Below are 17,409 nucleotides of genomic sequence, written 5' to 3'. Positions count from 1 at the left end.
ATGTTTTGTTAAGAATTAATCACTGCAATCAGAGAAATGTGATTAAATATAAAAGAACCAGGGCAAAGATTCAAGGAATGGGGGGAAGTCGCTCCCTAAAGTGTTTGCGTAGATACAGATATAGCAATGACAAGACTTGGAGATAATACAGTAGTTTTTCACCAAAGGTTTGCATATTTAGTTTCTTATTCAAGTTGATCATTTGTAAAACCATGAAATACACACATTTTCAGGTTTCACATTGTCTTCTATATGCTTTTTCTTTACAGTGTTTAAGATAATGTTGGCAACATTTCCCTATCCATTTCATAGATGATGAAATTTATAAAGTATTTTGGTATTACTGTGTATGTGTTTTTTTTGTGTGTGTGTGTGCATGTGCGTGTGTGCATAAAATGCCTGTCAGTGTTTGTGGCTGTTGAGGAAACTAATTAAATAACAATATTTTGAATATGAAATTTAGTTTGAGAAAATACATATGATTTTCCATTTAAAAGTAGGGTTTTTTTAAAATTTGAAAGCAGCATAAATATTATAATATTGAATTATAGAAACTAGCTGTGGTGTTAAAAAGTATGTCAGACCTTTTCTTTCTAATACTGGTGGAGATTGAACTCAGGAGTGCTTTATCACTTAGCCCTATCCCTAGCCCTTTTTATTTTTTATTTTGAGATAGGATTTCACTGAGTTGCTGAGACTTTCCTTGAACTTGTGGTCCTCCTGCCTTAGCCTCCTGAGTTGCTGGGTGTTTTGGGGGGTTTGGGTTTTTTTTTTTTTTTTTTTTTTTTTTGTCATTGAGAGGTTATGACAACATGAGCCATATTGTATTTATAAACATCACGTGTTTCCTTGATATGGCTTGCAGTGTCTGCCAGGCAGAACACATGGAAGAAACACTTCTTGTTAGCTCAGCATTGGTTTTAGTTATGCTGATTTCCGGGACAGGAAAAATGCCTTCCTATTTAGATTTAACTTTCATAGAGTAGAAACAAAACCTCTGAATGTCCGTGAAATGGTTTTAACAAGGGTGGATACTGCTTCTTTAAACCACATATTTTGACTAAAAGCTTCCTTCTGTAAGAAAACCAAGCCTGGCGTTTAGTCACCAAGAAGACAGGCAGAGCAGGAAGCATTCGAGAGATGGGTGATTTCCAGGTCTCTGCAAGTCTAGAAAGTTTTTTCTAGAAAAGAAAGATCCACGGAAGATGAAAGGTAAGAACTGTGTCTTTATAACAAAATGTGATTTGGGGAATTTTTTTTTTTTTTTGGTCACGCTCTGGCACATTTACATTCACTCGAGTTAAGCCTTCTGTATTCAAGTTCAATTCAACAAGGAATCACAATTGAGGTTTTTATGTCAACTTCATGCACTCTGCTTGGAAGGAGACCTCTTTGTTGCTGGCATTCGTCTGTTTTGAAAGATCCACTGAAATTACACTGGGCTGTCTCCATTCCACAAATCTTGTGAATCTAGTTTCTGTTTAACCTTATAATTTAGAAAGGGATTTAAAATGTCAATGTAGTTTGCTTGTACAGAGCTTGTTGATTTATGTGTTTTGTGACAGTGTCCCATGTTTTCAGGAAGATGTTGACTTGTGTTCAGTTTCTGAGACAAATGTAGAAAATTGGAAGACGTGGTACAAATGGGAGGGAAATTAGGATGTGTCCTTTAACAGGCAGGGGAGAATTATTTGGTCTTTTGTTCCTGTGAAAATCACTTTAAGATTTTAAATAAAAACAACCCCTTTATCTTGGTTTTGAAAATGTTTAAAGAAATATCAATTTAAACTTGATAAAATGATATTGAAAACTCCTACAGTTTATAAATAACAGGTTAGAGTCTGTTACACCAGGTTTAATGATTGCCTGAAAAAGTCTTTGATAGAAATCACGCTGATTGAAGTAAATATTTTGTCTTACTCTTTCAGGAGTTTGTTCACAAACTATGCATTAATTTCTCTTAAAGGAATTTAATGAAGACTTTATGTCAGTTTTTCTTTAAAGATACATGTGTGCATGGATCTGCTTATCTACATTCTGTCTTTATCACAGTCTGTAGATGAGTTGATGTACATGAGATGTGATTATCCAATGCAATCTAAGTCATAATGATAATCCTATGCCATAGTTAATATTGTACCCATTTTAGGATTGGAAAACTGAGTCCGAGAGAGATGAAGTAGCACACTATTACTAAGTAGCAGAGCTGGGGTTTAAATCCAGGCTGATTCTCCATAGCCCTTGTTTCTATATCCCACACTGCACAGCCTCACCAGTAGCTGATGCCTACAATCTGGAGTCAAATACAGATAATTTATCTTGAGAATAATAATAATAATAAAGTAATATTGGAATTGGCTTCAAAATAAGTTATTTTGTTCTTCGGGGAATTTTTTTTAAAGATCTGTGGCATCTAAAACCTTGGACTGTATCAGCTGATTCTTTAACCATGGACCTAGTTATAAGTTAGTGAAATGAAAATGTGAACATCAGATAGCAAAAAGCACCTTGGGTAAACTGCTGATTTTACTGCTGAAGATTTTATTTCTTTTTTTTTCCCTTGCTTTTTGTGCTGCAGTGTTCATTTAAAATGTGTTGGGGAGAACAGGGAGAGTATTTGTAAGCTTGATTTGGAAGTGAGAAAGTGTCTTTGAATGGAAACTGGCTCAATGTGCCCACCTGTCACTGTTTCAGGACGAGACCAGGGAGAATGTTCCAGAAAGTTAGAGGTGAAGGTTCTGGGGTTAGGGCAGCGAGCTGAGTGAGCCATCTCAGAACCAGAGTTTCCCCTACAGCAATGCTCTTACCACCCCCTCCAGAAGATTGAGACATCAACTGAGCAACAAAAATACTCTGGTGATTTGCGATGCAAAGTAATTACTGCCAACAGCATCACCAGGCGATGCAGCTGCTCATCATAACACAGAATTTGGGCTTCAGGATCAAGGCAACTTGCTTCCAACCCCACTTCAGCATAAATCCCAGGGTTAGCTAAACAACCAGCACAGCTCAAGTAGACACTTGGAACAAAGCATCAGCAGGTATCGGGTAGGGTTGACTCCCAAAGGGTTCCAAGCCATGGCTGGAGTGTGTGAGAGGGTTTTGCCACACCCATCTGCCCTTTGATGTCCAAGCCACATGTCTTTTCTTTGCTTTTACAAATATAGATGTTAACGGAAATGGCCTTTGACTAGAAACATATGTCCTTGTATTTTTAAGTTGTATCCCTTGTACCTACATGTCGTTATCTGGCCGGGATTTTTGCCTTCCCAGATCATGCCAAACTGTTCCCTACCACATCAGCTGAGGTTCCCTGGGTCCACAGTGCACTTCTAGTTGACCATTCTTTGCTCTATGCTTTTCCCAAACTGTCTCAGGTGAGCATGTGTTATTTCATATAAATTTGAGAGCGGAAGGAATCATGTATTAATCTTTAAAGAGAAAAAAAGTGTTTTTTTCTCCTGGTAACATAATTCCTCCCTGGTATGCTTTTTTTTTTTTTTTTTCCTCATAGGGTAGCAATCTCTTTGCTTGCCTGTAATTTGCAGGAGTGATAGACACTTTGTCTGCTTTTGAGGAAACAGAGCGAGCTGCTTTAGATTTGTGCATCCTTGGTGCTCCTTCAATGAACAGGCTTGACTTTTTTAGAGTCATTGGGCTTTCTAGGTAGAAAGAGAGTATTAGGTGTCATCTTTGGTAATCCATTCACCTGTAAGTTGAGTCCCAGGAAGTTCAGAGTAGTTGAAGAGGTTTGGTCAAAATCACAAAATAAAGCAGGGCCTGGTGGCACAGGCCTGTAATCCCAGCAGCTCAGGAGGCTGAGGCAGAAGGATTACAAGTTCAAAGCCAGCCTCGGCAATTTAGTGAGGCTCTAAGCAACTTAGAGAGACCCTGTCTCTAAATTTAAAATGTTTTTTTAAAAAGGGTTGGGGATGTGGCTCAGTGTTGAAGCACCCCTGGGTTCAATCCCCAGTACCAAAATAAATAAATAAATCACAAAATAAGATAGTGACAAAAATTGGGCTAGAGCCCAAGCCACTGTCCTCAGACCAGCCCCTTGTCCATATCTAGTGCCCTGTCAGCCTGTTCCATGCTTTTGTTCTCCAACCCCCAGGCCTCATGATGTTTATTTGTTTAATGGACTTAGGAGAGCTGTATATTTGACTTCTCTTTGCCGTCCACTGCTGCCGTTGAGTATTGCCAGGTGTTACCTCCTCCCTTCCAGAAAGCAGCTCAAGTCTCATTCTTCTAGATTATCTTACTCAAAAAGACCCAGGAATCCTATAGTAGGTCTAGAGTTCGTTAATTGGACATACACAGGCCTGCACCAAAAACAATTGGATTTTGAACTAGATTTAGATTATCCATTATTTTTATGGAGAGAGAATAGGCCATCTAGTCAACTGAAACAACAGCAGCTGCTTCAAATTATGACATACTTTGAATAAAACAAGGTGGGCTTAACAAAGTCATGTGGTATTATAGTATTATCTCTAAATATCAGTTTCTTTGCTTTGTCAAATAGCTCCTACAGTCACTCTGAAACTTTAATGTACTAAAGCTCAAACCGTTTTCTAAGTTGTTCTTCACTTGGATCCATTGATATTTACATGACACAGAGAAATGTGGTTATTAAATTTTAATAATTGTATAATGTTGTTTTTATTGATTTTTTGGAAAGACACACAAAGAGCCTGAGAGTGAATGAATATTGTTGTTTCTGTTGCAGTTAAGGAGAAAAAGGAAAGTCAATTTAAAATTGACTTAAAGAAAATGGTTAAATGAGTGTTAGTACAGCTGGTGTAAGGATATGGGCACAATGGTGGCAGGATCTTGTAAATGCTTGAAGTGCAGAAACCGAAGTTGGGGGTTCATGGAAGGGTGGAAAAACAACTTTAGTGTCAAAATCCAGTCTAATTCGTCTTTAGGAAGTCTCAAGACCTGAGTGTCTCATTATTTGCCACAAAAGAGGAGCTATTCGTTGCATCATTTTTTGTGCATATTTATTTATTGGAGGTCCTACTAGATACAAGGTGTGAATATCTAGCGTGTCGTTTGAGGAGGAGGAGGACCTGTCCCCACTGTTCAGACAATACTAACTCTGGGTTCCTGAAATATAGACAATATGTTTGACTCATTTCATTGATCGACACATGCACTTGATTTCATTCCCTTCATTTTTTTTCTCTTTTTCCATGACGTTAAAGGTCATGCTTTTCCTTGCTCTGATTTCACTCTTTGAAACTGTTCCTTTTCATTTGCCTTCAATAGAATAGGAAGAGCTACCAAACAAAGCCCCCTACAGCAAGAAATCACAACGATATTGACAGTGGGGAAATTCAGAAATAGCAGAGTGTGCTCACACATCTCTGCACACTCTTTCATAAAACATGCCACCTCTAACACATGGGATTTGTGACCACTGCCTGATGGCTTCGTCTAGACTACATGGCTGGCATCTTGTAGTAGTGACTAAAGGAATATTCTGCATGCATACCCACCAAGTAGATACCATTTTTCCTTGCCTTTTAAAATAAACCTAAAAATATATTTCCTAGCAGCTGTGTAATTGCAAAAAGGAAAAGAAAAAAAAAATATACTCCATTGCAGCGTAATTTACTCACCAGCTATCTACAGGGTTCAGACCTTAACGCTTTAGAAATTTGCTGCAGATTTTACTGTATATATTTAGACCAAGGAGCCTATTAGCTTGTGATCTGAGCAAACTTCTACATTCTCATGAAAATGAGATCCATGGCACTGTTGGCAACCTAAGGCTATAATTATGTTAATCTGACCATTTTAAGACTGAAATATGTTGTTTTAAAATGTTTCCGTATTTTTATTATTCGTAACAATGATCTGAAGAAATTTAGCAAAATGCTAATAAGTTTCTATTCAGTACCCCCTTGTGATTAGAGCATGAAAATGAGTCCAGTGTGGAATTTGTATATTTTTTATTTTGACACAAAATTGTTATAAAAAGAAATGTATTTGTATACATAATCCATCTTAACATAAAAATTACCAAATTTTATATTTAAAATATAGTGAATATATACGTAACACCATCTCAGTGTAAATAGCCTGTGTTTTCATTAGACCTCTACTTTTTGTTATCTCCTCCAAAAATGCGAATCAATTTATTTTTGCCAAGAATTTATTTTGAGCAATATTATAAGATAAATTTTTTTTTAATCAAGAACAACCCCAAAATGCCCAAATCCATGCTTTGAATATAAACATGGGATGGGTCTAGAAGGGATAATGATTCTTGAAATTCTGAGAACATCCAAAAACTTACCTTGAACTAATTGAGCTTCCTCCTCACCAACTACAAGCTTTATTCTGGAAGTAATGACATGAATATTCTTTTCATTCACAAAGAGATCTCTCCCAGATGATATGGGAATGGGGGTGAAAAAAAAAGCACAGATGAGGATAATTGTTCATTTCATACTTATTGTAAATCATTGAAATTTGAGTCTACTTCTTGCTGTACTGGTATGAGATGAGTCGGGGGTCTTTTAGGTAGCTGGGACTAGATTCAGAATCATCAGTTAATTGGGGAATGGAATGATGAAAAGTGTCTTCTTAAATGTGAGTTCAAGGCACGTGATTGGACTTTCATCCTCGAGGATGATGTCTTTGCTATGTAATACAGGAAGGTGTTCTCACACTGGCTACATTCACAATTTCCATTCTTTCCTCAGTTCTTGTGCTTCAAGAAGAGACTGTCTCATTCTCTTCCTCTCCCTAGGAATGTGTTCAAGTGGGTATTATTCATCTTGTTCCTTTTGCTTCACTCGCAAACTCATTGAGTAAGTGCATGAGTGTTTGTTGGTGATGTTAATAATAATGTATGTCTTTTACGCATTTCTGCACACACAGTAATGTGGTGATGATTTAGCCTGTTTGGCATTTGTGGCTCCAGAAGCGTAAGTACAATGAGACAGCAGAATTGGAGGCTCAGAGAAGTTCAGGGTCAAGATCACACTCAGAGTGGTGAGATTTCTGCCAACAAGAGCTCCTACAGAGAAACCAACTCTTTTGATTCATAATCCAGTGCTTGTCCCACCGCCATGCTCCTCTGTCTTCCTTGAGTATTAGGGAGGGAAGGAGTAATGATTGAAGAGGATTATCACACCCATAACACTTTTTAGAAATTAATTTTTATATTGGAGCAGAGATTTCGAAATGGAGCCAATGCTTTGCTGTTCGAATCTGAAGAAACGCCCTCTGTTTATTTGGATTCATATCTTCCCATCATCACTAGAGGAGATAAGTTTTGCCTGGTGTTGCTTTTCAAAAATACAAAAAAATATAGAGAAAGACAATACAAAGAAAAAGGGAGTAGGCTAGAGGTTGGGTTGGACAGTGGGGGAGATGAGCTACCTTTGGTTCAGCCTGGAGCACCACTTCTCTTTGAAGTGGTGCTAATCATGAACTTTGAAAAGCACTCCAGAGAAGATAAAGCCTTTTCTTCACATGCCTGGCTTCATGTGGGGGCAGAGAAATCTTGCCCATTGCGGGGGGCAGAGTTTGGGGGAGCAACTAGACAGTATCCACCTCCTTCCTGATGTGGACATTTTATCTCATGGCACATAACTTCTCTCTACAGAGTCGCTGGACCTGGAGCTGTCTTGGTTGTTTCTTATGAGGTACTTTGTTCTAGGAATGCAGGGCTTCATTAGAGAGTAGGAACGCTCAAAGGTTTCGCAGTTTGCTATTGCGACACAGGGAAGCTGACCTAGTCTCTGAGGAGGGTCCTATCAGTATCAGAGCTCAGTGGGGACAGGCTGGTGGCTGGCTAGACTTCTCTTGCCAGTCAGGGCAAGGCAGGGCATGGCAGGGTGTGGGCAAATATGCTTGCCAAGCTCAGCCTCAGGATATGCACGACTCCCAAACTGCTTGTCTTTGAGGCTGTTATTTATCCAAATAAGGCGAAGCAGTGGTTTTGCTAACCATCTCACATTTCCCAGCCGTGTTCACTGGCTGACTGACTTGATATTTGAACTGAAAACACAGGAAGGTATTCCTTTGAAATGGAGCACTGTTGTGGGGCTCACGCATATCCTAGAGTCATTGTTTGGAAGACTTTTTTTACCCCCCATTTATAGATAGCATTAATATGGTTGGGTCCGTTTCACCCTTCTCTCTTGTAACAATCAGTGCAGATGTCTTTGTTGAGATATCTCTGAACCTGGTTTTGGACAGAAATAATACTCATCTTCGGTGGTTCTCAAGCCAGTGCTGTCTTTTGAAGAGCATTCAGAGAAAGTCGGACAACCTCACTGATTTCTTGATACTAGAATGCAAGATTGTTCTGGCATTTCCTAGGTCCTGGCCATGTTATTTGACTTTGGATAAGACACTTGACATCTCTGGGTCCCAGTTTGTTCATTAGTGAAATGGCTGATGATAATATTTATCTGATGGGAGTGATCTGGAGATTAAATGAGCTAATTCTGGGAGGCATTTTGGAGATACAATATTTCATTAATGTTTAATATTTTTAGAGACTTCCCCATCTCCATCTTCTCCTGGCAGATTTAGTGAAAATATTTACTGCTGGAGAAATTCTAGGTAATTACAAATGCCTAGAATTAAACCCAAAGTTGAATAAAGCCACCCTCCTGAACTAGAATTTAGCCAAGCCTGGAGTAGGATGGAGATCTCATCATGTGTTTATAGTGACTCCATGTGGCGCTTCCCCTCTTCTCTCTAGAACAGCAGTTCTCTAAGAGTAGTTCCTGGTCCAGCAGGGCAGCATCCCCTAAGGAATTGTTGGAAATGCTAATTCTTGGTCCCCATTCACACCTCCCAAATCAGGTACTCGCAATGTGAGACCGAGTAATCTTTTAACAAACCCTCTGACTAGTTCTGATGCATACTGGGGGTGGAGAATCACTGACCTAGACCAACTTTCTGGCGCTATCAGTGGTCTATCTATTCCCTCGGGCAGCTGGTCTTCCCTACCTTCTATCTCTGACCATACCTTCTTGCCTGGAATACCTAAGAAAGGAAACTCTATTTTACCTACTGAAACTCTACTCCTAATCCATGACCTACTTAAATTTCACCTTTTCGGATTATTGTTACACAACTAATTCAGCCAGAAGGCTCTCATTCTCTGTGGGCTCTAAGAGTACTTGTCTATCACTCTCATTAAAATGACTCTTGCTTTGTCTTATTTTTAACAGTTATGTACTTACCTTACTTTCCCAACCAGAATGTAAGCTCTTGAAAAGTAGGAAAGACATCTTACAGATCTCCTTACCCCCACACCAGTGCTATCCCTGGACTTGTTACAATGTATGTTAGCCAGCTTTGCATCACTATGACCAAAATGCCTGACAATATCATCTTAGAGGAGGAAAAGTTTATTTGGCTAGTGGTTTCAGAGGTTCATTCCATGGTCAGCCAACTCCTTTTCTCTGGACCTAAAATGAGGCAGGATATCATGGTGGAAGAGCATGGTAGAGGGAAGCTGCTTTATTCTTAGCAGACAGGAAGCAGAGAGATAGAGGCACCAGGAATAAAATATAAACCCCAAAGTTATGCCCTCAGTGACCTACTTCCTCCAACTATACCCTACCTTGCCTATAGTTATCACCCAATGCAGTAGTCTTTTTAAATGGATTCATCCACCGATTAAGTTACAGCTTTCATAATCTGATCGTTTCACCTCTGAACATTCCTACATTGTCTCATATATGAGCTTTCTGGGGACACCTCATGTCTAAACCATAACACAGTAGCCACTCAGAAAATATCTCATGAACCCACAGAATCTTATAATTGGAATGGGCCCTAGAGAAAATTTTGACCAGATTCTAATTGATAGGTAAAAAAACTGATGTTAACACCTGGAGCAGAATTTAGATTCCATGATTCCCCATTGATATTCTTCCCCCTCCGTTATGTTGCACTGTCTTCTAAGAGACATACCCGAGGGAATTCAGGTCCACTGGTCCAGTCCAAAAACAAGCAGGTGCTCTTACGCTGTCTGCTACAGACTCCAACTAAAGCCCAGGAAAACAGATGGGTTTTCAAAACTGTATTCATTTAATTTATAAACCCACAGCTCTTAGATTTTTTCATTACTAATGAGAACTGGGAAAATATACTTTTTTACTTCTGAACCTTTGTAACACATAGCTTTAATTCCCAGTCTGAGCCATAAGGATTTTCTCAGATAACATACTCTATATACCTGGGATGCTTGTGGAATGTCTTCTGGTTTTGAAGGTTACTTTATGAGTAGGACAAGTGACTCTTTTTAATCCAGGATGAAATGGCACAAGGGCTGTTTGGTTTGACACACCATCATTGTTTTTTCAGGTTTATTTTGAGGGAAAATTGGACTGAAGTGATTCGTGGATTATTGTCTTTCACTTAACCTCTGGGGCTCTTCCCTCACACACTCCTTCGTTCCCCTGACACAGTAGCTGATATCGTTCAGCTGAAGATCAAAATAATGACACAGTGAAACACCTTTCATTGGAAGCCATCCATGGATGTCTCTTTAAAAAAGACTCTGCTAACACAGCTCACCTTGCATTAGATGTTTGTTCTAATAAGTGGTAATGGAACTAGCATATATCCTACTGGGATCAATATGAAGAAAGAAGTGGGGTGAATCCTTACAAAGGCTAAAATCACAACCTAGGTCATCAGAGTTGGTTCCAGGTGAGCTGTGAGGAAAGCAAAGGAAGGCTCAAGGAGGCCCGGTAAGGGACAAACCTACCAGAGAACACTTGGTGATAAGAAACTGGGACTGCTTGAGACTGCTTGAGGCCATGATAAATGGGTATTGGAAGAACAGCAGTCCTGATATTGGAGGAGCTCCTCTGTCAACCATGGTTCAAAATATTAAATGGCAAATTCCCAGAATAAACCGTTCATAGGTTTTTAATTCTTTACCATTCTGATCAGTGTCATGAAATTTTGTGCCATCTCCACTCTTTTCCAAGATGTAAATTATCCCTTTGTCCAGTGTATCCACGCAGTATACAGTACCCACCGTGAGTCACTTAGTAGCAATTCTCAGTTATCAGATCAACTGTCAAACATCACAGTATTTAAGTAACTTTCATTTAACTTAATGATGGCCTCAGAGCACAAGAGTAGTGATACAGGCTATTTAAATATGCCAAAGGGTAGTTGTTAAGAGCTTCCTTTAAGACAAGAGGTGAGAGTTCTAAATCAAAGGAAAGAAAAAAAATACTATATGCTGAGGCTGCTAAGGTCTATAATACATTAATTAATTAATTAAACCTGATCATAAATATGTATGTAAGGAGAATTTAGAATATATAGGGTTTGGTATAATCCCTGTGGTTTCAGGCACCACTAAGGGACTTGGATTGTATACCCCAAGGATAGGGAAGAGTACTGTAGATAGCCATTTGGTTTCCAAGTTGGCATCTGTCATTCATCAATGTGTTTGCCATCATTTTCTTTAATGGGTCTTGAAAACTATCCATCCTTTAAGTTGCAGTTGTAGAACATAAAATTCTATATAACCATCAATTCATTTGGTAAGTTTTGATCTGTCAAATCATCAAACCAAAATATATATACTTTTTAAATTCTCACATTGTCACAATCATCTGAAAGCTATATAATGCTGTATCTAAACTTCTTCACTTACAACATAATCAACTTTGACAAGTTTCCCTAGTGAAAAGAATGATGGGCAAAGGGCCCAGAGACAGGGACCTAGCACCTCTGTCAGTGGTTAATGCATCTACCAGAAATGTCACCCAGTAACAGAATTGGGTCATAATGCTAAGGAATTTTAATCAGATGTGTCCCAGATAATTAGCCCATGGGTAACCTAGTGTCTGATGATAGTATGTATGTATGTCTGTGTATACACACACACACACACACACACACACACACACACACACATATATATATATATATATATAACTAATAGTCATGTAGTGACATCTATATAGTGATAATTTATGAGTGATATGTAATTACATAAATATATATGGACATGATATACATAAGCATAATATATAGTGACATATCTATTAGTTAATTATAAATGCTATATAATTAATTATATAACTAATATAATTTGGAGGCATATTTTAGTTAGTTTTTTTTTTTTCATTGCTGTGACCAGAAGATGACAAGAACAACATAGAGGAGAAAAAGGTTATTTAGCTCCTGGTTTCAAAGATCCAGTCCATGATCGTCCAATCCATAGCTCTGGGCCCTGGATGAGACAGAACATCAAGGTAGAAGGGTGTGGCCGACAAAAACAGCTCAGGACGTGACAGCCAGGAAGCAGAGAGAGCTCTGTTCACCAAGGACAAAATATACACCCCAAAGGCACGCCCCCAGTGACCTACTTTCTCCAGTTACACCCTACCTGCTATGGTTACCCCCAGTTAATCCATTTTAGTGGATTAATCCATTGATTAAATTATACCTTTCATGATTGAGTCATTTCACCTCTAGAAATTCTTGCACTGTCTACCACATGAGCTTTTTAGATATGGTTCATATCTAAACCATAACAAGACAAGTATATAAAACCTAATGTAAGCCAAGAGACCAACTGGATAATTAGATGCCATGCCCAAAGAGACTTCCAGAGATTCTTTTCCTCTGCTGTGAAAATCCAGACCTGTGAGCAAAGCAAGAGAGGTACTTCTCAGATGGTGTTTTCCATGTTGTCCACCAAAGTCCAGGAATAGAGTTGCCCCTCAGGGATCCTGGCTGGGAAGGCATTGGGATGTGATTCTTTGCAGAACACGCACAGTGTCCTAGAGGACACGGCCTTTCCCAGTGGTGGGGGAAGTGAAGCAGTGGGAATCCTGGAACTGAGGTTCTTGCTACCTCACTGCAATGGCCCTCCCACTTATCTGCAGTTTTCCTTTCCAAGTGTCAGTGCCCTTGAGCACAATCATAATCTGAAAATATTAAATGGAAAATTCCAGAAGCAATTAATAAGTTTCAAATAACTTTCACTACAGCATATTGTTGTAATTGTCCTGTTTTATTATGGTTGTTGTTCGTCTTGTAGTGTGCCTAATTTGTAAACTAAACTGTATCATAAGTTTGTATGTTATAGGAAAAAACATAGTATATATAGGGCTGAGACTATCCACCATTTAAGGGTCTTGGAATGTGTCCTCTAGGAATAAGTACTGCTGTGCTTCTCAGCTACCAGAAGTTGGGCAAGATACTTAATTCCCCATGCTTCATTTCCTAACCATTCAAATGGGGCAGTAAGTAGGTATTTCACTGAGTTCTGGGGGCCATGAAATGAAACTGTAATTGAAATCACTTTGTAATCTGCAAACTGGTGGGTGATTATCAGTGTGTGTTTGCAGGAGGTGATGTATAATTACATAAGTATATGTGAGCATGATACACATAAGCATATTATGAAATAGAATAAAATTGCATGAAATTAAATAAAATCAAAATTGAAAGCACTTTGTAAACTGTAAACTGCTGGGTTATTATAATGAGTATTTCCAAGGGAGAGGAAGGCATCTAAAATTTGTTATACAATAAGAAGTGTTATAAGTAAATGCAGCAATATATTATATACTGCCGAATTATGTTGATAAGTTAGACTTTTTGAAACCCATCATCAAAAGAAAATATCTAAGGCACTGCATAGTTTGAGTTTGGTAACATAGATGATGTGTCAGCAACAAATTTAGAAAATGATAAAAGGGAGTCAAGCATACGAGGACTGTTTCCATCCAAGAAATGGGTGGATGTGCAGACAAGGAGATAAAAAATGAGGAGTAGTTGGCTCCATCTGTTCCAAGTGTTTAGAAACAAGATGTGAATGTACAAACTGTAACTATTTTAGGTACAAAAGGAGGTTGTCCTTGGCCTGGATAACACAGGAGTAGCCCAGTGGAAAGTCAGGTATCTGGGAGAGAAAGCTTTCTTTCTTTATCTCTCCTGTGGCTCTGCATGGTTATTGATTGTGGCTTGGAAGTTAAATGATTTATTTAATATTTCTTTTTTATTCTGTTCCAGACTGAGATCTTTCTCAGCGTAGGGCATAGAACTGCTCCACCAGGTCTGGCGTTGGAGGACTCAGCAGAGTTCTTTGGGTCAACATATTTGTGAAAATTAACTGATCTTAAATATATAGCCATCAGTTGGCTGGACCCTCTCTTTCCTGAGAATTCAGTAATTTTGGCAACAGACTGTCTGTCACATGGCTGGTAGACATTCCATTTATGATCAAATGAAACACTTAATAGGTTAATAAGACCTCACAAATGACCATCTTTGCAATTTTTAACAGCTTAAACAAGATGTATTTGAAATATGTCCAACATAATTATCACTTGCTCTCTCACAATATCATCATTATGTTTATGGGCACATTTGGGGGTTTCTTTTAGCATACTTAAGTGTTTTTTTTTAAAGTCAATAAAGAAATGAACAAGAAAGGCTAGTAAGGAATAAATTTCACAATACTATTGGATTTCCCGGAGCATAGAAATTATTTCCTACTGAGGTAATGCTGAATATTTACTAGCATGTCCTTTCTTAACACTAACTCAAAAGAAATAAATTGCTTCCACTTTTCTTATAGCCTCAGTCAATGAAAGGAAGAGGGGAAATGAATAGCAGGACACTTTATGCACTGCTGGGAAAGAGTAATTTGACAAAGGCTGTTGCATCCCAAGGTAGGCAGGGCTGAGAAGGATCTGGTGAAGAAATCAGACGAGAGCATGGGGGTGTCGGGAGTTGACTGTGTGCAGACTGAGCCAAACTTTGTGGTAAGAACTGAGTCTGAGGAAGCCCTTCTCTGGAGAGCACGCTCCACTCGGGTGAAGCCATTGGGCCCCGTGTATGGCACCAGGATATTGCTTAGGAAATTAGCATGTCTGGTTCATTAGCTGCTACTCTGGGGCCTTGGGATATTGAACTCCCCTTTTCTCTGGAGTGAGCTTCATGCTTACTAGAGAGCATTTAACTCATCCTGATTCACCACAGGATTGGGCTGGCTTTCAAGCTCCTGACAGTGAATTACTGCCCTCGTAATGACGAAGCCATGCCGGCTCTGGCTCTGCGCACACAGCGCCCTGGAGCATTTTGAAAGTGAAAGGAAATTGCTCTGAACAGGGCAGGAAGGAAGAGGTGGGAGAGGGTAAGCCAGACCTCCTCTCACATGGTACCCACTGACTCACGTGGTAGCAGGGTCCAAGAAGCCACTGCTCTCTAGGGCGTACGACATAGAATAGTACGTCGCACATGGAGTGATGCATTGGTCAAACAGCACGGAGAGTTCACAGTCTTGTTTCCTGGTGGGGGACAGCATGGCCCCAGACACTTCACACCCCTATGTCTGGAACAAGCAGTCCTACATGTCACAGACAGCAGGTAAAGCGAGCTCCAGGAGCCCCGCTCATTAGCACGCCTCGTGCCATAAAACAGGGACTGTGGGAGGCGCGGGAGGAGTGGAAGCAAGGCTTCATCAGTCAAGGGAGGCAGCCCCTGCATCCATCCCCCTTCCTGGAAAGCCCGCCCCTGACTGGAGAAACAAAACCTGCCAAATGTATACCAGATGCCTCCCCGGCCCGATAGCTTGTGCGTCCCATGATCTGGTGAGAAATAACAAACCCTTGCTGATTAGATTAAAAATCACAACAAGGGGTTTTCACATTCCTTCTACTCTCCCGACCTCTTAGGTGGCATCTCTTGCAACCACTTCATCCAAATATTGTTTCTAATGAGACATCCTAGGAGGGAGGCAATGTCATGTGCTCCGTTTTTCCCCTTCTTTAATGGCCACGAAGCGATCCCAGGGCAGTAAACAGTTTTGTTGGTTTTTTTTTTTTTAGAAAGCCTGCAATGCAGACTGGATTTGGTCTTAAGAGACGTCAGGGCATTCTTTTGGTCAACAAGAACAACCTCCAAAAACCTTAAAATGTTTGAAAAATGTACAGGCTGCCCAGAGCGTGGCAGTCGGGTGTGGCATAAGGCCAGCCCAGCGTTTAGAGCTCAGTGTCACAGGATTCCCAGTTGGAGAGCCACTGGGTGCCACTCAGTCCCCGAGGACTCAGAAAGCGTGACATGGATAAAACACAGCCTACCTGCAAGCAAAGGAGGCGCTTCCATCTCCCTCACTTTCGCCAACCATGTGTTAATGCCTGTCCCCCGGCTGAGAGCTGCACAAGCCACTTCTTGTTGTGGATACGCACTTCCTTGTCCCCGTCCCCCTGGGAGTGAGTGGCTGTGCTGACAGTGGTGCGAAGGGGGAGGTCTCTGGAGAATGTCCTGCCTGCTCCACTTCCATCTTGCTTAGGGTGGGGTTGCTGGGATCTGTGGCCTTTCTCCTCTTTTGAGTAGCTGTGCCTTGCCCTGTCTTTCCTTCTCATTTCAGCTGTGTTTTCCAGAATGATTGCAGTTGCTTACGCGGTGTTGTGAAGGACTGGTGAATGGCTGCTACCCAAAGTTCAGCTTAGTCAAGGCAGGCTGGTTAATTAATAGACAGCCACCTTTATCGCCCATGTTTTCCCTTCAGTATTATGAACCTGGGGAAGAGGCTCAGGTTTCCTTCACTTGCCAATTCCTGAACTTCAAAAGTCTGGCAGCAGAATGAGTTTGGGGCACTGGTCTAGGTTTTCACAGCAGCACTCTTAACAGAAAACTGATCTAAGAGTTGGTCCTTGGAAGCAATTAGCAGGTTGGGTTTTCTTGATGGTTTCATTTCTTGGCTTGCTTGTTTAAACGATCCTGTTTGACCTAGGTAAAATTGATTTGGTAATATTTTCTTGATTTAACCCATTTACCTAGGCCTCTTAAGACTTCCTTTGCTGGTATGTATTTTCCCTGTAAGCAATTGTTGAAAGACTGACTCACCCGTGCGGTCGCCTGTGGTTGGATGTGGGCTGAGGTTATTCAGTGACTAATTTCCAAGGGGAGGAGAAATTGGCTTATCATAGGGAAGGCTACTTTTTACCCATGCCTGTGGCAGCTCTGCTCTGAGAACTGGGTAAAGCAAAATGGTCTTTACTGGTTGTGAACACTCAAGCTGGGGAACGTTTTAGGATCTCCGCGTCCTTTGTGATGATTTCATCAGAAGAGAAAGCTGCCTAAGATATCCGAGAGTGGAACTGAGAATTTAGATGAAGCCAGCAAACAAAGGGATCGCATAACCGGGAGCTGAGCCAATGTGCCTTTTTCACAGCGTAATTATACAGGTGGTTTCCTGAAGAAAAAGTAAGTGGCTTTAATTCTTCCAGGATCAAAGTATATCCTAAGAATTCTTTTCTCCAGTTACTTCATTGTGTGGTCTTATGGAGTGGTATGTTTACAAATTCTAGACTTGCAAGGGTGGGGTTTGAAATACAATAAAATATATATATATATATATATATATATATATATATATAATATTCT

At 40.0% G+C, this 17,409-nt stretch overlaps 1 protein-coding gene across 31 annotated transcripts in view; it reads left to right on the top strand.

The window, feature by feature from the left end:
* The window catches only part of Kiaa1217 (KIAA1217 ortholog), a 761,286-nt gene that overhangs the window by 672,471 nt on the left and 71,406 nt on the right, over positions 1-17,409 (top strand). The window contains exon 1 of one of the 31 annotated variants that reach the window (XM_015495242.2): positions 836-1,212. The exons of 26 other annotated variants lie outside the window; for them this stretch is intronic. The gene's annotated coding sequence lies outside the window, so the exon portion shown is untranslated. Of the gene's footprint in view, positions 1-835; positions 1,213-16,509; positions 17,230-17,409 lie in introns of those variants that run through there. 4 more of the 31 variants (XM_015495245.2, XM_048812705.1, XM_015495241.2 and 1 more) reach the window with 4 other exon arrangements.

This window comes from Marmota marmota, unplaced genomic scaffold (genome assembly GCF_001458135.2).
Source record: "Marmota marmota marmota unplaced genomic scaffold, marMar, whole genome shotgun sequence".
NCBI classification, from domain to species: Eukaryota; Metazoa; Chordata; class Mammalia; order Rodentia; family Sciuridae; genus Marmota; species Marmota marmota.
Note: the sequence above shows the minus strand (reverse complement) of the source record. Positions and strands in the feature narration are given on the sequence as shown.